General features: G+C 50.7%; 1 protein-coding gene and 1 long non-coding RNA gene across 2 annotated transcripts in view; one reads left to right on the forward strand and one right to left on the reverse strand.

Annotated features, from left to right (window-relative positions):
- Positions 1-24410, forward strand: part of LOC106698917 (arf-GAP with GTPase, ANK repeat and PH domain-containing protein 1-like) — a 153510-nt gene that overhangs the window by 54664 nt on the left and 74436 nt on the right.
- LOC111827970 lies at positions 13493-17556 on the reverse strand. The gene is made up of 3 exons (XR_002831718.1): positions 17316-17556; positions 14067-14970; positions 13493-13954 (listed from the first exon to the last, which is right to left on the reverse strand). It is a non-coding gene; the product is annotated as an uncharacterized LOC111827970 (long non-coding RNA).

Raw genomic sequence — 24410 nt, forward strand, 5'->3', positions numbered from 1 at the left:
TGATGATGCAAGTGGGAGTTCTTGTATGTTTAGTGCTGGCCATGGCCGGAGGCCAGGGAGACCACTGAGTGGCTTGGTCGAGGAGAACCAGTAGCTGTTTGGATGCAGTGCCGAGCCCTGGGGAATGGAGTTCCTGGGAGGTATGGAGCTCCTTCTGTCACGTCATTCTCCACAGTGGGAGTGTGGGGTGGGTCAGGGCTGTGCGATGCTCCTCCACCTGCAGAGGTGATGGGCAGGTGTGCACCGCTGCTGCAGGTCTGGAGACAGGTGTGGCGGAGGTGTGTGCGCAGAGCTGCTGAGGATGCAGAGAGGCTCAGACCCTGAGAACGGAGTCAGAGGAGACAGGAGGGGCCATGAGGTGGGGAAGAGCCAGAGAGGGCAGTGTCAGGAACCCAGCTACAGAATGTAGTGCCCGAAGGCGACTGCGATGGGCTGCGTCCCTCTCACCGGAGCCAGGTCCCTATCTGGATAGCAGTGGGGGCCTTGTAGGCTCAGGTAGTGTAGAGACGCGGTGCCTCCCCCCTTCACACACACACACACACACACACACACACACAGCTTATGTGGGTATGAGTGTGACACCCCCTAGTTGGCTAGCTCCTCTGAGCCCCAGCTTTTCCTTCTGCGAGCATTAATACTTGTCTCGCACTGATGTTAGGATTAGTTAAGAAAACAGGAGTGAAGGGCGCTAGCACAGGATGAGACATGATGAGTACCCAGTATTGCTGGTCCGACCATCATTGTCATCACCTGGATATAGAGGGCAGGCTGAGTCTTGGTGTGCAGCACATCTGCTGCCTGGTTGGCTGACATTTGGTGGCAGTGGGGTCTGTGTGTGAAATGCATCCTGGTCCCGGGAGACACCGGTTAACACTTTACATCTGGAGCCACAGCAGGACTCTGGGCGGTGACTCCCCTGGGCTGTGGATTTGGAGGGAGGCCCTCTAGCAGGTACGGATGGGCTGCAGGGGGAGGAGCCATGCAGGGCACCTGCGAGCACAGGTGACATTCCCAAGTGGTGCTCCCCGAACTCTGCAGCAGAAGGAGCATGTCCTGTTGAACATGGCTCCACTGAGGTTCACTTGATTCGTGAAGAACCTCAGCTTAGGGATCAGAGAGCCACCATCCGTCTACCTCCCACCCCAAGAGATGGGGCCCGAACCAAGGTCAGACCCCTGGGCCCGTTACTGGGTGGACAGAGGCTTTTTGGCACTGAGTCAACTCTGGCCAGAAATTCAGGAAAGCTCGTTTGTAACTAACCTCCAGCCACTGCAAGAGAGAGAGCTGCAGGACTCCAGGGAAAGTGGTCTTTAAAAATAGCAAGGTTTATTGCTGGCAGGCTTCGGGGAGAAGGAGGAGAGAGCCTGCAGGATAGCACATTAATTTGGCAGGTAATTAGGAACTCTGACCGTGGGCATCTTGTTTTAATTAGCGTGGGTCTGCCTGGTGGTGGTTATGCCCGAGCACAGAGAGTGGTCTGCTTAGCGGCTCCTCACGATTTATTTGGGTTTCGTGTGCGGGAAGGTTGCCTGCACCTGGCTGGGGCTCTGGATCATAGCTCTGGGGGCAGGGGGTGGGGAGTGGGGCACCATCTCCAGGGCGTCCTGGAGCTTTCCTGGTGAGGAAATAAAACCTGGACCCAGCAGCCCTTTAGCCAGAGCCCCTCACTGCGCCTGGGCCTGCTGCCCCCGGTGCCTCTCAGGAGCCCAGCGGGGAGGCCCCAGCTGTGGTGGGAGGGCAGAGCCAGGCTTTTGGTTGGAGGGTCCAAGGGCCTCGCCAAACCTTGGTGCCATTGGAGTTGTTTTCTGAGTTTGCCAAACAAACTTTCTCTCCAGCTGATAAAATTGTAGAGAAGTCTGGGGAGGGGGTTCTTATGGAGGGAGCAATCGCTTTCCCAGCATCTGGAATCCAGGGGAGCCATGCCAGGTCACACGGCACCCCCAGACAGCCCTACCATCTCCGGATGGGTCATTTTCTTAGGATCCTTGGTTGCTTAGAGAAGTATTTCTCCCTGAAGGAGCCAGAGGCTTGTATGTCGGTAATGCAGCCGTGGCGTCGCCACCCCCGTGTAATGCGAGAATCTGCTGTCCTGCTCTGCGGGCCTTCCTGCGGCTGGCACAGCCCCGAGGATTGGGCTCCTGACTTATGTGTGCCCAGCGGCCTCTACCTCCCATCTCTGAATAAACCAATCTTCCCATCCACGTGTCTGAAGCTGGCCAAGGGCACAGGGAGATGCTCACGTGCTCAAGGTGTCCTGTGTCTCCTTCCCCAGTGCTTCTAATGCATGCGATGGATTCTGAGAATAAAATAAGCCCAGGAACACCAGTGTGTTGAAATCCGACCTCTCGAGCCCTTGAACATACTGAGCCCTTCCGGAATGTTCTCATGTCTTCATCAACTTCCGTTCTCTTCCCGCGTCACCCCAGCCACCCTCCGGCTTGGCCTTGAGGAGAGATAAAGGACCCCAGAGAGTGCGACCCACTTTCCTCCCCGAGTTCCAGGAAGCCTGGTCCGATTTTCCCATGGGAACCCTGCTGATGGATCGGGGCACATTCCTTACGATGAATGCAACCTCTGCAAGCCTGCTTAGAAGATGCAACAACTTCCTACCGCTGTAACTTACAATACAATTACCCTCTCGGCCATACATTCACTGAACAAATTGATTTCACGAGGATCCCCAAGGTACTGTGGGTACAAGTCGAGCATTTACAAGGCTGAGCTCCATGAAATCATTACTGTGGCCTCCAACAGGTCTGCTTGCAATTAGAAAAAAGTTTATTACACATGTCACCAAAGTTTTTTTAATTTTAATTTTATTTTAAAATATTTTTTATTGATTTGAGAGAGAGAAAGAGAGAGAGAGGGAGAGAGAAGAGAGAGAGAGGGGGGAAGAGAGGGTGGGAGGCAGGGAGGAAGGGAGAAAGAGAGAGAGAGAGAAACATTGATGAGAAAGAAACATGGATTGGCTGCCTCCTGCACACCTTCTACTGGGCATCGATCCTGAAACCTGGGCATGTTTCCTGACTGGGGAATTGAACCGTGACCTCACCAGCCAGGGCTCACTAAAGTCTTTTTTAAAAATTACTTGCCAGCTTAGAATGAATGAGACCAGGTGATGTGAGTCCTGAGACTGAAGGTTGCCCGGGCAGGTGAGCACCCTTCTCCATGGCCAGCGGATGTGCCTCTGCCGATAGCTAGCTTCACGCGGCTGGTGTGCCGGCCTCATCGGGTGCGTGTGGTGACAGTGGGAGTGTCTCTTGTGCGGTGCTCTAAGAATGTACATCAGTTTCTTATTGTGAGAGGAATGTGTACTCACTGTAGAAAAACAGGTAGCAAGAGCAGATCAAGCTAAAGGATATCCCTCATCTGAATCCCCAGAGGCAACTTGCGTTTCTTGGAGATCCTTCCAGAAGTTTTCTATGCCCATGGAATCCAATCTATAACTTTTTACTTCTTAAAAATAACAGGTTTATTGAAATATCATTCACATACCATCAAACTCAGCCCTTTAAAGAGTACAATGTAGTGGTTTTTAGTATAGACACAGAGTTATGTGACCATTACCACTATCTCATCTCAACATTTTTCTCACCCCCAAAAGAACCCTGTACTTGTTAGCAGATACTATCAGTTTCTCCTCCTCCCTGGCAACTTTTAATTTAATTTCTGTCTCTCTGGATTTGCTTATTCTTGATATTTCACATAAATAAATAGACTGTGGCGATCTTTTGTGACTAGCTTCTTTCACTCAGCATAATGCTTTAAGTTTCATTCATATTGTGCATGTGTTACCCCATTTTTAAGACCAAATTCACATGTCTTTATTTATCTGTATTTATCTCTCTCTCACATTTTGTTAATCCATTCATCCGAGGATGAACACTAGGGTTGTTTCCCCATTTTGACTGTTGCACATGCCTTCCCACCAGCAGTGTCTGAGGTTTCCAGTTTCTCCATGTCCCGTCAGTCCGTTATCGCCTGTCTTTGGTTATAGCCGTCTCAGTGGCTGTGACGTGGTCTCTCATTGTGGTTTGATTGCCTAATGGCTGGTGGTGCTGAGCAGTGTTTCAGGTGTGTGTTGGCCATTTGTATATCTTCCTAGGAGAAATGCCTGCTCAAACATTTTGCCCATGTTATATTTGGGTTGTCTTTTTATTGAGTGGTAAGAGTTCGTTGTATATCCTGGATATTAGACCCATATCAGATATATGATTTCCAAATAGATTCAACCATTTTTGGGTTGTCTTTTCGTGATATTGTCCTGTGATATACTAAAGTTTTAAATGAACTCCACCCATCTTTCCGCCGTTTGGTTGACTTGCATGTTAGGCTTTTATTATATAGGATGTCACTACAATAAATTTAATAAAAGATATTTACTTTCCCTATTTTTAGTGATAAGAAAAAAAAGAGAAGTGGAACCCTGTAAATACCGTAGTGCAGTTTGCTTCCTCCCTTCACAGTGTGTCGGACAGTCGCTTTATGGCTGTGGCATCACTTGTGTCTTGGGCTCGGCCCCCTGCCCCAGTTCTCAGCAGGGCTGCAGGCACGGTCTGGGATCATGTGTAAGAAGCAGCTTAGGCCTAAGGGTTTAATCTGCCTCATCGTCTTCCTTTACTGTGGGGGGCAGAATAATGACCCTCTGCCCTCCCCGCCCCCTTGGCCATGCCCTGACCCCGAACCTGTGATGAGGTTGCCTTGGGTGGCAAAAAGGGCCCTGGCAGGTGTGATTCAGGTTCAGGAGCTCCGGGGGTGGGGGTTACCCTGGATCACCTTCTGGGCCCCATGCAGTCTCTGGGCACTGAAGAGTAGGAGGCAGAGAGGAGTGTTTGGAGGAAGATGTGGCTGTGGCGACAGAGGGTCAGCTCCATGCGCCGTTGCTGCTTTGATGTCAGAGAAGGAATGGGGTGGCATCTAAAAGCTCGTGGAAAAGGCAACGATCGGTTGTCCCCTGGAGCCTTCGGAAGGCAGCACAGTCCTGCCGACACCTGGATTTAGCCCCGAGAGACCCGTGTAGTAATTGCTGTTGTTCAGCCACTAAACTTGTGGCTGTGTGCTACAGCGGCCCCAGGAAACGAATAGACCCACCTGTTCACACGCTTTACACGGCAGGGGCTGCGTTCTCTACTAGACCAGGCGACGTTCCAGGAGACCTCAGGTCACGCGGACGCTCGCCCTGTCAGTTCCTCCCGTTTTGTTGAGAAGTCATCCAGCGCACACGGGACTGGCGTGTCTCCGGAGCTGTGGGAGGTTACCTTTCGTGTGGGCCTCGCCGAGGAGCCCGTGGAAGGCAGAGGGGACACACCTCGGCCATGGCCGGGATTGGCGCTGCAGGGCGGCCTCCGTCCTCACTCACAGCCACTGTGTCGTGGCAGGTTTAAGGTCTTACCGCGGCTCGCTGCCTGTTCTGCTTTCTTTGTGTGAATACAGTCCGTGGGCTTCGTTGTGGGTCAGAGAGGCCTGGGTGTGCTGCTGGGGCCCTCGCCACCATTTTCACTGTTACTCCTGAATCCTAAACCGCCCACAAAGTGACCTTTAGGAATCGTGTGAATGGAGGGCTGCCAAGCTCTTCTGATTCGTGTGTGTGTGTGTGTGTGTGTGTGTATGACGAATACAGGGTTCCCCGAACCCGTTGGAGTTGTCCTGAGTTCCTACCAGTTGATTCAGGCCTGTAACCAGGTGCCTCTTTATCTCTGTCTTCCTGTGGCTGCTCCCCTCGGGGATGCCGAGGGCTTGGCTGGGCCTTGGCGGCCCCCTCCGGTGCGTGGCCCACCCTCGTCACGGCCCCGGGCCAGTGTTCTAGAGGCTCTTGCCGTCAGCTTATCTGGTGAGGATGTCGAGAGGATTAAATAGCTAATACAGTATTTAGAAAAAATATCTGTGAACTTAAATAAAGGCCCATTAAATGCCTTTTTCGGATTAGAACTGTAATTGACTTAGTGTTTAAGGCAGAAATGAAGGCCTTTGATTTTAAAACTGTTGACAGATTTGAGCCTAAGCGGCTTCTGTTTGCGGAGCAGAGCTGCCGCCTTCCAGGCGAGTTGGAACATACCCTCCTCTACGCCCTCCCGAGGTCGACTCTCTCATGTTTTATAAAACACAAGGCTTTTCACGGTAACTCACATTTATGGCTCTTCCACGGACTAGCGTGAGGTTTTTCTACAAACTAGCTAATGCCATGACATTGTCAAAGCAAGCAGATATACATCACTCAACGAATGATGAAACGTATATTTGAGGTTAGAGGTTGGGGTGTGCATAATATTAAATTTTTGCACATAAAAATGATGTCGAGTGATCTTCTTAGAGGAAATTGGTGTTTAGTTGACTCTTAAGGCCGTGGTTGTGCAGGTGTCTGTGTTGTGCAGGTGTCTATGTTATTCAGGTGTCTGTGTTGTGCACGATCACTAATACATTCTGTTTAACCCAACATACCTTTCATCTGTTACACTAGGCTGAATTGAAATGGTTCCTTTATTTTTTGATTCTACAATAAGCAAGCACTGTAGTCAGATCGTAGCATAATATGGCTTCAGTCAGGTGACTGTGTATGAGTGTGCTTTTTACCCCTGTGGGGTTGAGGAACGAGGAAGGGATGGTAGGTCTTTTTTACATGGCTGATCACTGACTGTGGGGAGGGGCGGTGGACCTTGCCTCTTTCTGTGTATTTTGGCTCAGATCACGTTGTTCTTGAATGGCATGGCTTCCATGTACCCTCCCACCCCCGCCCAGCCGGTGTTTGCTTCTCTGACCCCCCCAAACCAGCCAGTTCACTCCTCAACCCTCAGCTAGTGACATCTCCCTGTGCCTGGAGCTTCCAGTGGCCGGACCCAACGGCTGTCTCTTACTAGTAGTCCGTCCTTCCTTCTCGAAACCCTCCTCCCCTGTAGCTTCCGCTGTGGAAATCCTCAGTCCTGGCTCTGTTCTTCTCAGCCTGGTGACCTTGAACAAGTCACCCTGCCTCTACTTCCCCATCTGTGAAGTGGGGGTGGCAACACTACACTTCCTGCTTCAGCTACCGGGGTTGCTGTGGAGATTCCATACATGAGCCCGTGTCTCTCTGCTGTACCTTGCAGGTTGCAGGCCCAGGTGTTTCCTACCTGCACCCCCCCCCCCCAACCCCCCCGGCCACGCCCTCCGAAGGCTGCCTCGCCCACACAGTGTCCCCGCACCTCAGGATGGCGATTCCCTCTGTCCTGCCCCTTGTCTTCTCTGTGGTCCTGGTGTTGCCGGGCCTCCCACCCTCTGGAATCTGACCCATACCCCCTTCCTCGGGCTGTGGCCTCCGCCCCCACTTGCTCTCACTCTTGCCCAGACCATCACAGTGGGCCCGCGAGGCTTCCTGAGCCAGAGAGCCCTGCTAATCATCCTGATTTCCTCCTCCGCGTGGGCTCAGACTAGGATGCGCTGGCTCCTGTGGAGGGAATTAATGCATTAATTGGAGCCAGGGTCTTCGGCAAACACTGTTCTATTTTTATCGTCAGATGGAACTTGTGTTGTATAACTAACTCTGTAAATTACAACCCGTGGGGCTTGAGTTGTATAATCAAGTTATTCTGTTGGTGGGCTGATTTTTTTATTCCTGGGTAACTTCAAGGAATTTGCCATAGTCTCTCTCTTTAAAAACGTATTTTTATTGATTTCAGAGAGGAAGGGAAAAGGAGAGAGAGAGAGAGAGAAACATCAATGATGTGTTTTTTCAGCCCACACAACCTTTTCAGATCTACTGATGATCATGTCCCTGGCCCATATCCATCACATCTGAAAGTGGTCCAGCTGCTAATAACTAAGATGTGACGTCACAAGATGCCTCTCTTGGACTGAGGACCTGGCTTTAAATGACAGCCTTGAGCCTTGCTTTTGAGCAGTCAGACCCCGGGGTGGTGGTGGTGGTGGTGGTGGTGCTGTTACCGGTACTCATTTGTGTCCCACAGAAATCCATCTTGTCTGACATACAGTAGGCGGAGGAGGCTGCCTCGTGCCTACATGGGCAAAGCATTTTAATCCAGTTGCTCAGGCCAAATAGCTGAGACCAATGTCTGGCAGTTCTGCAGAAGTTGGGGGTGCTTTCAAGGGTGCCTGCGAGTGCTGCTCCTAAACGTGGGGTTCTTGCATCATTCACCCAGTTAACACGTCCAGGGCCTGCCTGCTGTGAGGAGACCCGGGGCCAGGTGCCAACCTGGATCCTCTACCCAGCGCCGGGCATCAGCCTCCTGCCTGGGAGCTGGGTGCCCCTTGCCAGCACTTTAAGCCGTGGCGAGGAGCCCGGCTTAGCTTTGCCGTGTCTGTTTTAAAGAATTAGGGCATGCTTGGGGAAGGTCATCTCTTTAGCGCTCTTTCACGGTTTCATGTGCACAGCTCATGCCTGCCCAGCACACCCGAGGGGCGACATGTGCAAGGGACCCTTGGAAGGAACTAACCAGCATTCATGTTTTCAAATATCATTATGAAGCTACACTTTTCTTAGGTGTTTGTGGCAAACATGGTCTTAACAGGCCATTGGGAAGCATAAATACGGAAGTTCCTCCAGTGACTGATACTTACAAACTTTCCAAGGATGTGCTGCCCAGGGCTGTTTATTGTAACATTTCATTCTGAGAATTTTCAAACACAGAGGAAACTCGGAAGGATTTTACGACGAGTGCTCGTATACCACTACCTGAATTCTAGCACTAACTCTGCTCTGTCCCTTCTCTCCCCAGCCCTCGATTGTTTTAGTTGTTGATTCACTTCACAATCAGTCGCAGGTGTCAGGGCCTGTGCCTCTGTGTACTGCTGCGTGCATGTCTGCTGTTACTCACTCGAGTCCAGTATTGTTCCCAGTTGATTTTCCTCCTGAGATAAGCCTGGGTAAACAAGCGTGCCGTTCGGCGCCCTCTGACCACCTGCGGCATGAAGCAGCGAGGTTCTGCGCGTTGCAGGAGAGGACGTGCCATTGTCCAGTGGACCCAGCGGGCCTTGGGGAGAGTCCGTGGGAGGAAGCCGTGGCTGGACACAGGTCCAGGCGGGAAGTGGGTCTGGGCAGCGCGAGTGGACTGGGAATTCCCTGCCCAAAGGGCCCTGTGTTCATTTCCTGTGGCTGCCATAACAACGCGCCGCAAACTGGTGGCTTCAAACAACAGAAACTTGTTCTCTCACAGTCCTGGGGCCAGAAATCTGAAATCCAGGTGTGTGCTCCCTCCGGAAGCTCCGGGAGGGTCCTTCCTGGCTCCCGGCGCCGGTGCGGCTGGCACTCCATGGCCTGCCTGGCTGGCAGCTGCGCCTCTGCAGGTCTGCCGGCGCTGCCACCTGCCTTCTTCCCCGTGCGTCTCCCCGTGTGAGACAGAACAAAAGGGCTTGTGATGAAAAGCAGGAGTTCCTGTCCTGCCTCTTCCCTCCCCAGTTCTGCTCCCCTGGAGGAGCCTGGTGACGGGTCCTGCGTTTTGCTCTTCTGGTGGGTGACCTCCAAGGATTAAATCAGTGGACCTGATAGTTATCAATGGCTTATGGCATTAGTGGGGTATAAGAGAAGCAGAGCTCCTCCTCTTTGTCCCCAGTTCCTGGCACAGAGCTCCTAAGACTCTTGGAATTTCCTGAGTGACAGGAATGACTTGTTATTCATATTGAGCCCCTTTTGCTCACACAGGAGTTTAAGCTGATAAGGCCCCTAGATAGTCTCAGGACGGGGCCTGTCACCAGAGTAATTAGAGAGTTGGACCGTTCATTCCCAGCCCTGACCTCCCAGTGCTGACGGCCCATCCTGCTGGTACCACCTGGGGCACACGCTCCAGGACCCCCCTGGGGCTGGTCCAGCTGCCATTGGGCCTCCCCTCCGTCCAGTCTGCCTCCTGCCCTTCTCCCACTGGTCTCCATGTCCCATTCATGCCCAGAACACCAGGCTCCACCACTGTGTCTTCCCCAAGGAAGGAATTTGTATTGTCTTGAAATCTGGGACGTTCTTGAAGTCCCTTTAGTATCCCCGTCTAGTGGAAATGGAAGGCTTTAAAATTCTCTAGTAGCCACATAACAGTGAAACGAAGCAGGTGTCATTAGTTTGACTAATACATTCTGTTTAATCCAACATACCCAAAGTGTTAGCCTTCTGATCTGCCCGACCTGGCATTCCGTACATAGGTGTGTCACCTTCCATCTTGGTGCTAGCTTTTGGGTTGTAGTGGTCAGGGCACATGCCTGGGTTGTGGCCTCCATCCAGAGCATGGGGCTTGCAGGAAGCAGCTGGTCAGTGATTCTCTCTCATCATTGATGTTCCTCTCTCTCTCCCTCTCCCTTCCTCTCTAAAATAAATTGAAAAATCATCTTAAAAAAACAACCCAAAACTCAAAATTAAAAGCAACAGGTACAATCAAATTGTATTTTATACAGCAGGTTTTCACCACTGGCTTCCACCCTTGTGTTCATTGCTGCTGTGGGGTCAGCTCATTGCTTTATACATGCGTGCTCACACGAACACACATGCACACGTGCACCAGCTGGGGTGGGTGAGCTCTCAGGCCACCGATAGGGGTGTATCATCAGGAAGAGAGCAGAGGAGCCTGCTGCTCTCACCACGGCCCTGCTCGGCCACCACGTTTGCTTTGCACACTCACGTGCAGAAGGGTGCGGCAGGCACCGAGAGGCTGGGCTGGGCACATACAGATGGTCCAAATACTGAGACTCCTGTGGGAGAGACGGTAGAGGGCAGGTTCTGTGTGCTGTCTGGGCTGCGCCCCGGACTCACAGGATAACGGCTCCAGCAGTCACAGCCACCTGACTCGGGGATGGAGCCAGCTCTCCACGTGTCCCCCCCCCCCCCCCCCCAGGGCGCTGTGCACAGGACGACAGGCCCCAAGCCCTTCCAGGCTGAAGTTTGTAGGTGATAGCCTGTGCGCATCCCAGCCCTGGCCTCATAGCCCTTCTGGTTTCTGTTGTCATGCGAGGCACATGTTCTCCAAATAGGTTTTATAGGTGAATGAAGAGAAAGCTGGTTCCCTCTGAGAAAATGTAGCTTGGGGGCAGGTGACGGCCTTCCCATCCCCATCAGGAAAGGAGGGGACGATCAGCCAGGGAGGACACGCGGGCAGCAGCTTCTTGGGCACCTGTTTAGCCGAAGTGTAATTTACACACAGCGCCCAGCTCCCCCGTGTGCAGCGTGAAGAAGTCCCACGAGGTGGCTCACATGTGTTCCCTGGCAGCCAGATCAAGATGCAGAATGTTGCCAGAGGAGCCCACTGCTCTCAACACGGCTGGCATGGCTCAGTGGTTGAGTGCCGACTTATGAACCAGGAAGTCATGGTTTGATTCCTAGTCAGGGCACCTGCCCAGGTTGTGAGCTTAATCCCCAGTGTGGGGGGTGAAGGAGGCAACCAATCAGTGATACTCTCTCATTGATGTTTCTGTCTCTCCTCCCTTCCTTTCTGAAATCAATAAAAATATATTTTTTAAAAAGACGCAGAACGTTAGCCGGGTGGGGGCTTTGGTCCTGGGAAAACAGACACATCTACCCTGCCTCGCGTTCATTAGCTCTTTCTTGTGCGGTTTAATGAGGAAATGCTCCCTAAATCCTCATTTGAATGGATGAGTGAAGTGCTTGAATGGAGTAATTTTTGAACCGTTCAAAGAGCCAAGTATAAACATGGTGGTAATACCAGAATCACTTTATTTCACGTGTTGACTGAGCAAACAGCTCTTATCTCCTCGTTGTGTGCAGAGCGTTCCACTAGGGACCACGGGGGGGATGCGGGTGGAGGGAGAGATAGGAAAGTTTCCAGTTGAAGGAGGACCATGTCTTGTCTTTTCAGGTAGATGGAGCTACAGACAGCAGGAGAATTCGAGAAAATGAGATACTCCTTAGCTAGTTTGGATTTCCTGCTGTTCTTCCTGCTTGGGCTTATGTGTTTGTTTCTATATGAAATAAAGCTGTGTTTTCTTTCCCTGGAATATATCTGTCTTAGTCTGTTCAGGCTGCTGTAATGAAAATACCACAGACTGGGTGGCTTAAACTCCAAGCATTTCTTTTTCATGGTTCTGGAGGCTTTGCTGGGGAGCCAAGGAGGTGTGTCCTCCCCGCTCAGACCCCTGGGAGTCGCATTTAATCCGGACGCCACACTCTGGAAGGAGACACATCATAGCTATCGAATGAGCAGGATGCCACAGGAAGCCAGGGCCTTCACTTCGGAGAAGACCCCGTGTTATGTTGATTTGGGAGGGCCGGCTCCAGCAGAGGCTGGCTGGAGGCTGATGGCGGGAAAGAGGACCAGGGTGCATGTATGGCTCGGCCTGTGGCTCAGACTCCAGTGGGTTCTCCAGACAGAATCTGCCTGAGGGCCCTTCTCCATTCTGGGTGTGGCCAGGGCGTCCCAGCACCCTCACCAGACATGGGTGACATGCCTGGGTGGGGGTGCGGTGGGGGTTAAATTCTAGTAACCCCATCAGAGATGCAATGGGGGAGGCGACAGCTCGGCACAGGCGGGACAGGGAGCAGGTCTGGGTTGGGTGTTGATGGAGCAGCTTGGGTTTGGCTGAGGTGGTTCAGGGAGGTGATGGCCAGAAAGCTGCCCTCCCACTCCCAGGGTGAAGCTACTGGTGGGCCGGTTTCCTGGAGAAGGGAAGAACAGGTGGGAAGTGGAGAGGGGGTGGGTGTAGCTTATGGTGCATAGTCTCCAAGAGTCTTGGTGTCCCAGAGAGGCATATTTTGTCCCAGAACAGGGAGGGGCTGTCATCCCGTCAGTGTGGCAGGGGACTTCTGGAGGCCTCTGTGCTTCTAGGACAGGCCTTTGGCGACTCCATCTGCATAAGGCCCCTCTTCAGTTGGGCAGGTGTGAGGTGGCTGGGAAACGATGGCCTACAGGTGCTGGGTCTGTGGCTCTGTGTATTGATGTCAGCTGCTCTCACCCGGCGGGTACATTGAAACTGCTGAGGCTCCCTCCAGCGGTCCAGGCTGCCTGCCCCCCAGGCTTTCCAGGGGGCCCCTGTGCAGCCGATGGAAATCATTCACTGGGCGAGCATGGGCCCCCCTCGTACACTGATGTAGGCTCTCCCCCACACGTTCTTCCAAACACCGAGGCCCCGACAGAAGACTGAACAGTGTCAAAGAAACAGCCTCATTGCAAAAGCAACCTTTTACAATTCATTTTTGAGTAAATGATAATGCAATTAATAAATATCCATTGGGCAGGTGGAGAATTTATTTGTAATTGCTTTATGTGACATTTTTCTTGCTTGATTTATAGTCTAAATGTTTCTGATGAACTTTGAATTTTGAAGATTTTTTTCTATGTTTAAGCAAATGATGTCTGCTAACTAGATAATGACTGTTTTCCTGTGTATATAGCAATATACTTTATATATGTACACCATGGGCTTTGACTTTGAGATTTAAAAAAATGTATATTCAAATAATGTAAGACAGCACTGCAGCTAAGTAAGAAAAAAGATGAATCAATATTTAGGTTAATTTATAATACATCATAAATATATAAAATTATATTTAAGCTTTAATTGTAGACTCACATGCAATAAAAATATACATTTTAAAGCGATATAAAGGAGGTGCAGATTGAGATACTTAAATGGAAACGTCGTATTTTTTAGGCTTTTAGTATTTGAGCTTAATGGAGAGGCAGAATAACAAGTACTTACATAGTCTTTCAGATGCTGCCCCCTTCTGGTGATTAAAATGATTCTAATACTGGGTGTTCTTAACAGCACATAGGCATTCCGATTTTCCCCCTGGTTTAGATATTTTTATTATTCAACCTGGAAAAGCAAGGTGGAGTCAGCCGTGGTCTCTCTTCCTCTGCCCCTCTCCTCCTCCATGAGACGCAGGGGTCACTCTCTGGTCTCTCTGCTGTTCTGACTCTTTACAGGAGAGTATTTCCTCTCCAGCTTATTTTCCTCTGTCCTGCCTTCACCCAACACCTGAAGCACCTCTGTGGGCTGGCATTGTATGAGACTTGCTAGTAGCACTTGGGCTCTTTTAAAGAAAAATTGAGAATATGATGCGGAGTTTTCCAGATTACTATTTTTTATGACATAAACATGATTATAAGAACATCAAAATAATTTTGAAAGAAATTTAGTCTCACCTGAATCCACAGGAGGTGGCTGGAGGCAGGACCCAGGCTGACCATGGACGAGGAGGAAGAGGGACATCTGTGTGTCCGGGCTCCTGGGCATTGGGCGATGATGGCTCAGGTGAGACAGGTGTGGAACCTGGAGGAGCCTCTTTCAGGCCTGAGGACCTGGCTCAGATTTCCCCAGGAAGGGGCAGCCGCGAGTAAGTGAGAGGGACGTGAAAGTGCCGCCCAGGTCCCTGGGGGAGGGGGGAGGAAGCCAGGCATTTTTGGGGGTCAACCAGCTTGGTTAGGACTCACAACCAACGCCTTGTTGGGCTCTTCACTAATTCTTAGGGCTGACACTTCTTAGAAAATCCAGCTTCTCTGGGGGAGCTTGCCCTGGGGAGGGCAGAAAGGGTGACATTAACCCCAGCACCCCATGTCCAGTGTACACAGAAATACATCTCAGAACGGAAATGGTGCTGAAGTCTGGAAGTCAGGTTCGCTATTGCCTTCATTTGCCTGCCCAGATTGTGTCAATTTTGTTAAATACATAGAGCATTATTTATAACTAATGAAGCAATGCTATGTAGACTCGTCAGGACCGATTATTTTAAAACGGAAGCCTGGATTTTTTTGGGGACTTGTTTTCAGCAGCCACCGGTAGGTGGAGGGAGTGAGACGGGTAAGCAAAGGCCAGCTTGGTGCCGGTGTAAACCATCGCTCACAGAGCTCACTAATAAATCCCTGCTGGTGCAGCTGAGATGTCTGTAGGCGGGGTGATTTACGTGAAATTCACCTGCCTCAGCTCTGAATCATTGCGGACAGCTGGTAGAGGAAATGGCCCGGCGCTCCTCGCTCCACAGCTTCATGCTTACTTTGTGCAGACACAGAAGTAGCTTTTACCGTCTTATATTCATCACTCTTGGATTGTCTGAAACACAAAATTAGTAAGTTTAATGCAATGACATGAGTGTATGTTGTATGGTGTGTATGTTGACTTTATACATGGCAGGTGCTTTTGCTGTCCCCAGTCGCCCCCTGGGTGTGACTGCTGAGGTGAACGGGTGGCCGGGCTCTGTGTGTTTGGTGTACCCCCTCCTCGGGCTCTGAGACAACTGAGTTCCCCAGCTGCCTCTGTTGGATTCATGGCGAAGTCTTTGGTTTTTAGGCAAAGTAATTTTTTTCTTAGATTTTAATCAAAATGAAAACACATGTATCCCCTGAGAGTTGCTGAGAACGAGTCCATTGGTGGCCTTTGGGAAACTGGTTGGGTGCTTCCTAGTGAGTTACAGGGCCCGGCTGGTGTGGCTCAGTGGTTGAGTGTTGACCTATGAATCACGAGGTCATGGTTCGATTCCCGATCAGGGCACATGCTTGGGTTGCAGGCTCAATCCCCAGTGTGGGTCGTGCAGGAGGCAGCTGATCAATGATTCTCTCTCATCATTGATGTTTCTATCTCTCTCTCCCTCACCTTCCTCTCTGAAATCAATAAAAATATATTTTTTTAAAAAAGTAAAGTTATAGGAAACTTGGATTTGTCAGAGACCTTGCATTTGAGCAGATAGAACCTTACACAGGCGAAGAAGCCCTTGACAAATGACGGCAGAGCCCTGGCAGGTGAGGGGGTGGGGAATTGGGAGGGTGCTGCCACTGCAGACAGGACATGGGGAGCCCTCTGCCTCATTCCGGGAGCAAGAGCCCAGGCAATTGTGTGATGCTTCAGGCAGGCGGCCTGGGGGCCCAGGAGGAGGGAGAGACTCACTGAGGACCCTCCTTGTCCCTAGAGAGTTGCTCCCTCTTCGGGAGCCTCAGGTCCCCATGGAGGGAGGGAAGATTTGTTTTCTCATTTGTGGGCAGGGAGATGAACCATGGCCCCATTACCCTCACTGCCTGTGTGCACCAGAGGAGTGTTTTTATTTTAGAAGCACGTGAAAAACGAATTCTTCACTTACTGGTCTAAATATTTGGGGCTGTGGATGGGCTCAGTTGCTCTAAATATTTGGCCGGTGCAGTAAGCGGGAGCCTGTCTTCCTTTGTTGACCTCTCCCTGTGTGGTAGTTTACACAGATGAGCTCACTGTTTTCTTCCAGCAGGTAAAAATACACTCACTCAGATGTCTTTGGATGCCAGACCAAATCAGTTTGAAATGCTCTCTCTGTTTGTACTTGGGGATAACTTACTTAAAGCCAAAATGGAAACTTCTCACTGCTTCTGGAGGGCATTCCAGTTTATTGCAGCTGAGTCTTTCCTCATGTGCAGGTGTCTGTGCTCTGCAGGTGTCTGTGTTGTGCAGGTGTCTGTGTTGTGCAGGTGTCTGTGTTGTGCAGGTGTCTGTCTTGTGCAGGTGTCTGTGCTCTGCAGGTGTCTAGTTGTGCAGGTGTCTGTTGTGCAGGTGTCTATGTTGTGCAGGTGTCTATGTTGTGCAGGTGTCTGTGTTGTGCAGGTTTCTGTCTTGTGCAGGTGTCTGTGCTCTGCAGGTGTCTAGTTGTGCAAGTGTCTGTCTTGTACAGGTGTATATTTTGTGCAGGTGTGTATTTTTAGCTGCTGAAGGTGTGTGAACTGGAGAAAGTTACCCCGGGTGGCAGGTGTGTGTGTTCTCTCCCTGTTCCAATGTTGCCCAGGAGGAACTGGATGGCAGGGAAGTGGTCTCTGCTTTTTGCTGTACTGGGTAGAGTGGGTGGGGGTACCACTGAGTGAACTGTGTGCTTTAATTGGCCAGACAGATGACCACAAAGTCACATGAGGCTTTGCTCCACGGCTACAAAAAAAAAAAAATCCCCACCAACTCAGGATCTGTGCAAAGTGGTCCCTCAGCTTTGGGAAGCTACCATGACTTTGAGCCCCCTGCATGGCTTGCGTGCCTCCAGAACCTTCTGGAAATTGGCTTCGAGAGCCTGTTCACCACCCCTAAGACAGAAATCTGCAAACAATCGATTAAAAAATGATCAAAGGGCTTGACTAAACATTTTCCCAAAGAAGACAAATAAATGGTTAATACGGACACGAAAAGACGCTCATCAGGGAAATGCCAACCAAAGCACTTTGTTGTCACAGTCATGCCATTTGCTTACTCCTCTATGGCTGCTTTCAGCAGGTGACATTGGAGAGTTGAGGAGTTGCAACAGAGACCTGCGTGATATGGTTGTGTCTCTTGGCCTGAAAAACCTAAACTGTTTACTCTCTGTGCTTGACAGAAGTTTGCCAACCCTGCTGCGCCCCCCTCCCACCTCCTCGCCTGCCAGCTCCCCCGCTTCCCGCCGCTCCAGCCACACTGACCTCTTCGCTCTCCCCACAGTGTGCCAGCCTCAGGGCTTTCCTCCAGCTCTGCCCTCTGCCAGGAGTGCCCTTCCTCTCCAGTTCTCACTTCCTTCAGGTCTTGCTCACATCTCAACCTCTCACTGGGCCACGGTCAGTGCTGTGACGGGTCCTGCATCCTCCCCCAGGCCCTCGTGTTCTCTGTTTTCCAGCGCAAACCGATATGGAACAGGCTTCTTCCTACGCGTTGCCAGCCTGTCCACCGCTGCGGGCCTGTGAGCTCCCGGGGACGGGGGCTCGGTCTCTGTGGGCCCTGATGTGTACTGACCGGTTTGTCCTGTTCAACTCGTGTTTGTTGAATGACTTAATGTAGAATAGATACTATGCAATTTAAGTGCTTAGGGAGGCATGGGTCATAGGGTCAACTCGTAAAACCTGTCTCTGTGGTTAGTACATACCCCATAAGGCAGTTGTGATTACTGCCTACTCTTTTGTGTATAAAAAAACATAGATTCTGCAAGTATGGAACGGGTCAGTGGTTTTTTTCCCTTAAGGAAGTAAAAGAGTATGTTTTTGCTTGACAGTGAAAAAAGTGTATCTTCCTATCCATGTGCATGAAGTATTTTCTCAGATCTGCAAAGTCCTGCTTGTAAACGTTGTGGCCGTGAGATGTGAGCACTAGAATTCTTGCTACTTCATGAATCTGTTTGGTTTTATCCCACGTGTGAGAAGGAGGCGCGTTGAGTGGCTGCCCAGGTCTAGGTGGGGCCCGCTGCACGTGCCCCACACACGTTTCTGTGGCAACACCACGCGGCTCCCTCTGCCCTCCTGCTTCCACAGGACGGGGGCCGCATTCCAGCCCTCGCTCCCCGCGTCCCTGTTCCTGTTGTTTTTGGAAAGTTTACTATTAATAGATCCCTTATCTAAGAATCTGGATAAAAAATCTGCTTAGCAGTTGGATCTCGTTAAAAGCTCTCTAGCCATGCAATTGGGTTGTTTGTTCATTTTTAACAATTTTTATTTTAAGATAAATAGAATCATTGCCCTCAGAACTGAGGTCACCTCCAGCTGCAGAACTTGGCATTAGGAACAGAACTAAAAACGTTGGGTTCAGATTTATCGTTCCTTCTGGAATTGGTATATACAAGGAGTAGTGCTCATCACTTCACTCTTTATGCTCGTTTCTTTTGTTTTGGGGTCAGGTTGCACATTTCTATTTCTTCTGGCAAATACTATTAAATAATAATAAAAATGATCCGTGGGGCTGACATGGCCTGAATGCTTTCCACGTTTGGGGAACCGCGCTGTGCATTTTGCGTTTATCATCCTCATTAATGCCATTGTTGTTAGCCCCATTCTACAGATGAGGCAGGTCGAGCTCAGGGACTCTGTAACTGTCCCCAGGCTGCACAGTGCACACGGATAGAGGATAGAGCTGAATTTCGCTGCGTGCCTCTAATCCTAGAGCCTGTGCGGAACCTCTTTGTGCTCATCGTTTCACACCATCTCATTTTTATCACTGCTCATTGTTTCCTTCGTGCAGTGTTGCCAAGTGCAAATAGTCAAGACACCCCAAGGGAGAACATAAGGGAAGCAGCCTTTGAAAGATAGAAGCACATTTACGAAAAATTAAAAAATTTAGATTTATTCTGCATCAGTAATTGGGAGGCTGGGAAGATGTCGCTTTCTAAAAATTGCCAGCTCTGTGCAGTCAGCACATTCTTGTTGTGCAACAATTCTTCTCAACCAGCAATCAGTCCGTGACTCTAGGATTTCAGCCACAGATCTCCGGAGCTGAGGAAGCCGTGCACACCCTCCTGGTCCGGGTTACCATGGTAACACGCAGCAGCATCTTCCTCCCGTGGTGGTTCATGGCGCTCCAGTGGTTTAAACACTGCAGACACAGCGATGTGTATGCCTGCTGGGATTCTGTGGTTTTTTTTTCTTGCTATTTTTAATTTTCTAGACTTTCTCTAATAAGCATGTGTTTTAGAATTAAAACAATAAAACAAGAAGTATGTTTATGTGTCTGCAGAAAAGAATTCTTTGGACACTGGTAGCTATTCCTTGTTTTCCCAAATTGGCCATTTTCCAAGCCTTTCGTAGGTGCAAAGTGAGGCTTCTGCTGTGGCCAGTTGCTTGCCTGCCGTCAGTCACACTTGGCACACTGTCCAGATGTGTTTGCAGCTGCTCAACCAACGCCCTTTTTTTTAACCTCTTGGCGGATCTGGTGCGGGAGGCAGGAGGGGGGCTGAGGGCTCTCGGAGAGCTGATAATGTGTCATTTTCAGTGAAGGCAGAGCTGGTTTGCACAAGGTGGATGTAATTCACCCTTTAGCCCTCTCTCCTCTAATGGGTTTGGGGGTAGGGGACAGAGCAGTGTCACTGATGGGGACACAGTTACAGGTGCCATGCAGTTTTAAAGTAAGAAACAGTGCTTCTTGTAAATTATAGTTATTTACAAACCTGTGTCACATGCATTATCTCATTCGTCCAGTGAGGCTGGGAAGTTAGAAGAATGGTGTTAAAATCTTGTTTGCATCCTGTGGGTGACGCCACAGGGTCAGGTGGCTTTTCCCAGGTTCCTAAGTGCAGAGTTGGGACCAAATTGAGTTTCCGTGTCTCTAAGCACAGAGCCACCTCTTCCCGACCCTGGGCAGTCCCCAGCCATGCAGGGGAGGATCCCAGGTGAGAAATGGGAGATTTTATAGAGTAGAAGACTAAGGCATGATTTAGCCCAGTGATGGCGAACCTATGACACGCGTGTCAGAGGTGACACGCAAACTCATTTTTTTGGTTGATTTTTCTTTGTTAAATGGCATTTAAATATATAAAATAAATATCAAAAATATAAGTCTTTGTTTTACTATGGTTGCAAATATCAGAAAATTTCTATATGTGACACGGCACCAGAGTTAAGTTAGGGTTTTTCAAAATGCTGACACGCCGAGCTCAAAAGGTTCGCCATCACTGATTTAGCCAATGGATACCTGGGTTCCAGGTATTCCACTGTATTCCTAAAACAGTGTGCTGGGATCAAGTTTATCTTCTTACTCATGGAGTCCAGCTTGTTATGTGGAAATCTGGCTGCTGTTCTATGGAATTGCATTTGTCTGTATTTAGTGCTCTCTGCAGGCAAAAGGGGACACACAGAACCCAGGGCAGGAGGAACCCATTCTAGGGGCCACAGGGGGACTCGCTGGGAGCCTGCAGGCCTGGCTGTTGACTGACGGAGGCTTCACCTGTTACCTGGAGGGGCTGGTCTCCAAGCCTTGTGAGGACCCTTCAGCTGGCAGGCTGTGGGGGACAGATTTGAGTCTCCCCCAGAACTCTGTGTAGATCTAGCTCCCGGGTGGTGTCCTGGAGGCTTGCTTGCCTCCCAGGCTCTAGGACACGGTGGTGGGAACATTCTTTGAGGTTGTATTAGTACTTTAGAATTTTTAAAGAATAGATAATATCTAGATGTTGTGCTTCAGCAAAACAAATATTGTTCTTTTGAAAATATGTTAGACAAGAAGTGCACCCAGATGTTCTCAGCGTTAGAGATGCCCTGAGTTGAAGGCCCCTGCGTCCCGGGTGCTGGGTGGCGGGTGCAGACCGGCCCTGCACTTGGTAGTGCACCCTAGTGTAGGGGTTGCACAGCGGGTCGGGGCTTTGGACTGGGTCTCCTGCACACAGACGGCGAGGCTCTTAGTTTCACTCTTGTATTTTGGGCGTCATGTGGACTTCTCTGGAGCATCCCTGTTTTGGCCTCAGGGTTATTGCTCTGCCTGGTGCACATCTAGGCCCCTTCTTACTCTCACTGCCCTGCCGGAGACCTTCGCAACCAGAGCTGGCTGGCTGTGTTCTGGAAAATTCCATGGTGTGTGTTTTTTCCCTTGTAATCTGACTCTGGGAAGAGACCCACTGGTTGGAGTTTCCAGCTAAGAGGCTTGGCCGGGATTCTCTGGGCGTGACCCTCGGGAGGTGGCACTGTCCCAGGGCACTGGGATGCTCAGGGAAGGCACAGTCAGGCCGCCGCCTTAACGATGGAGCCGGGACAAGAATAGGGGTCCCTGATTCCTGAGGCTCTGCTGCTTTGGCTTCCAAACAAAGACTTGTCATCCTTTTACTTATTTATTTTTGTGGGATAGAGGGGAGCGATTTTCTATGAGTTGTAACTGACCGGAGACCTTGAGGTCAGTGTGATGAAGGCCTGGGAGAAACGGGACAAAACAAAAGCCATGTTAGGACGTCAGGGAAGGTACCCTTTCTCGTCACTCTCCAGGTAGCCCCCTGACTGCGCACATTGATAATAATCACAGGAATTGTAGTAGATGCAGTAAAGCAGTAATAATAATAACAACAACAATAGCCCTGCCGATGTGGCTCAGTAGTTGAGCATCGACTTATGAACAAGGAGGTCACAGTCTGATTCCCAGTCAGGGCGCATGTCCAGGTTGCAGTCTTGATTCCCCAGTGTGGGCATGCTGATCAATGATTCTCTCTCATAGGAGGGAGGGGAGTAAGAGATCAACCGAAGGACTTGTATGCATCCATATAACCATAACTAATGGACATAAGACACTGGGGGGTAAGGGAGGGCAGGGGCTTGTCAAGGGGGGGGGGAAAGGACACTTATGTAATACCCTTTGTAATACTTTTAGCGAAAAATAAAAAAAAATAAAAATAAATAAAAAAAATGATTCTCTCTCATTATTGATGTTTGTATCTCTCTCCCTTCCTCTCTGAAATCAATAAAAATATATCTAAAAAGTAATGATAATAATAAGAAGAATAGAAATAGAAGAGCCACAGAGAAAGGAAGTGGTGGTTAAGTTCTGCTTAGAAGTGACTGTGCAGAGCTGTGTCATTCTGAAGCGTGCTCATTACAGAGCGCTTGGTGGTTTCTTTTCCTCCTTTCTCACTTCTGGTGGTTCTCTTTCTCCATGTGTGGGGAGATTTGTGGTCAGGTCCTAGTGAGGCAGCCATCTGAGCAGTTTTCCTTGATCGTGATTATAATCCTAAACAGGCTATGGGAACATAGGAGTGGAAGAGACTGGTGAGGAAGTTGTACACCTGGACCCTGAGCCTGCTCCTGTCCTGGCTCGGACCCTGGGCCGGCCCCGCACCTGGGCTCCGCCCCATCTCTGCAGCCGGAAGCAGACCCAGCGGGGCCCATGTTCTCTCCAGCTGTGGGCACCGTGGTTCCTGATGCCGCTTCTGTTTATCCTTCTGTTGCTAAGCCGTGGTTTCCTCTGTCTCAGCCAATGGCATCTGCTGCTTTTTATATGACGTAAAAAGCCAGTCTTTCCTGTTACAGAATACTGTGTAATCAAAACTCAAACAGGCTTGTAAACATAGACACGCATCTCCATTTAGCCAGGGTGTGATCACTGTGCAGGCCCTTCCTGCATTCCACCTGCTGGTGTTCACCAGAGCACCCGACCCTGTTCAGGGCCGACACTGTGGAGCCCATGGCCACAGACAGACAGGGTGCCCAGCTTGTCACCACCTTCGGCATCAGCTCCGGCCCAGCTTCCACTCCTCATCTGTGTTGATGCCACTAGCTGATGAGCCACAGCCATGCTTTGCGCCCTGCCCGAGCCGACCCTGTTCCCCGCTTCACTGAACATAGCCCAGGCTTCCGAGCAGGATCTGCCGTGCTCTGGCGCCCAAGCGTCCGAGTCCACCATGTCTCGGCTCCGGCTGCCGTGAGAAAGCACCACAGGTGGAGGCTTAGCCAACAGACATTGGTCTCACAGTTTCAGAGGCTGGAGCCCAGGATCAGGGTGCCAGCGTGGTCAGGTCTGGTGAGGCCTCTCGTTCTGGCCTGCAGAGGGCGCCTTCTCACTGTGTCCTCCTGGTGTCTCACCAGGTAAGGGGACTGATCCCATCTTGTGGCCCCTCCCTCATGACCACATCTAACTAATCACCTGCCAAAAGCCCTTCTCCAAATACCACCACACTGCGGGGCTAGGGCTCCCACCTATGGATTTGGGGGGACACTACTTCCTCTCACATTCTGTCTGCAATCTGACTCCTCAGGTGCATGCTCTGCTCCTGGGGTGCCCTGCCCTGTTCCCCAGTTTCTTTCCTGCTGTCTCCTGCCTGGACTCCTCTCCCAGCATCTCAGAGGGCTGCTCAGGAGGAATGGTTCACTGACCCTAGTTGGGATTCTTCCAAAGAGCTGCCTTTTGGAACCTAAACCTAGCACCACCCTGTGCAGCCTGCAGGCCACTTCCTCCAGGCCCCCTGGCCATGCCAGCTCCCCCGAGGCTGTGCCCCTGCTGGGCTGGTGCGATGACCGTCTGCTGCTCCGAGGGGAGGACTCAGCCCTTGCTTGGGCCTCTGCCCTCTTCCCATGGCCTAGCTTAGGGGCCACCCCTTCAAGCTGTTCCCAGAGCCCCTTCTTGGCAACTGAAAGGCTTGGTGCCCTGGTGACCCATGTAGCACTTTGGGGTCAGAGTCTCCCTTTCCGATTGCAACCTCTTTGAGAGCAGGAGCCTGCAACTGAATGAAGGACCAAAACCACGTTCATGTTTTCGTGTCCTGGTCTTCTCCTGGTCCAGCCTCAGGGCTTCCATGATGTGTGAGTGTGTTTATGGAGCTGACCTTTGCAGGAGCAGTTTGCCTGGAGCTGCCTGAGGGGTGAGAGCTCAGGGTGGTGGGTGGGTTGAAGCCGTGGTTTTCATGCTGTGTAGGTAACTCAGGCCTCAAATACGGATTGAGACGTAATCAGAGAACTCGTCTGCGAGTGTGTCTTGAGCAGGAGTCGAAGGCTGGCCCGGCTGCTCAGGGATGAGCAGGAGACTGGACCAGTGATAAGGAACGGTGTCGATACCCAACAGCTCGTGTCCAAAGTACGAAATTGAGTTTCTGTTCAAACCTAGAGTTGGTGGACATGTCTTCATTTCTTTAAAGAGCTTTCACTAGTCATAAATATGATTTGAATTTCTCTACCTCTGTCGGCATTTTCACATAAATATGTTTGCGTGTTAGACAAAGAAACCGTCCCTCTTCTGTCCCAGCGTTAGAACACATGGTCACTGTTCTGTCACATGTTTGTGGGTCTGTCCTTCGGGGGCCGAAACCACATCCCCGGCTGCTGGCCAGAAACCCGGGCACAGCGGGCCTG

The sequence above is a fragment of the Myotis lucifugus genome, unplaced genomic scaffold (genome assembly GCF_000147115.1).
Source record: "Myotis lucifugus unplaced genomic scaffold, Myoluc2.0 scaffold_3, whole genome shotgun sequence".
Classification (NCBI taxonomy): Eukaryota; Metazoa; Chordata; class Mammalia; order Chiroptera; family Vespertilionidae; genus Myotis; species Myotis lucifugus.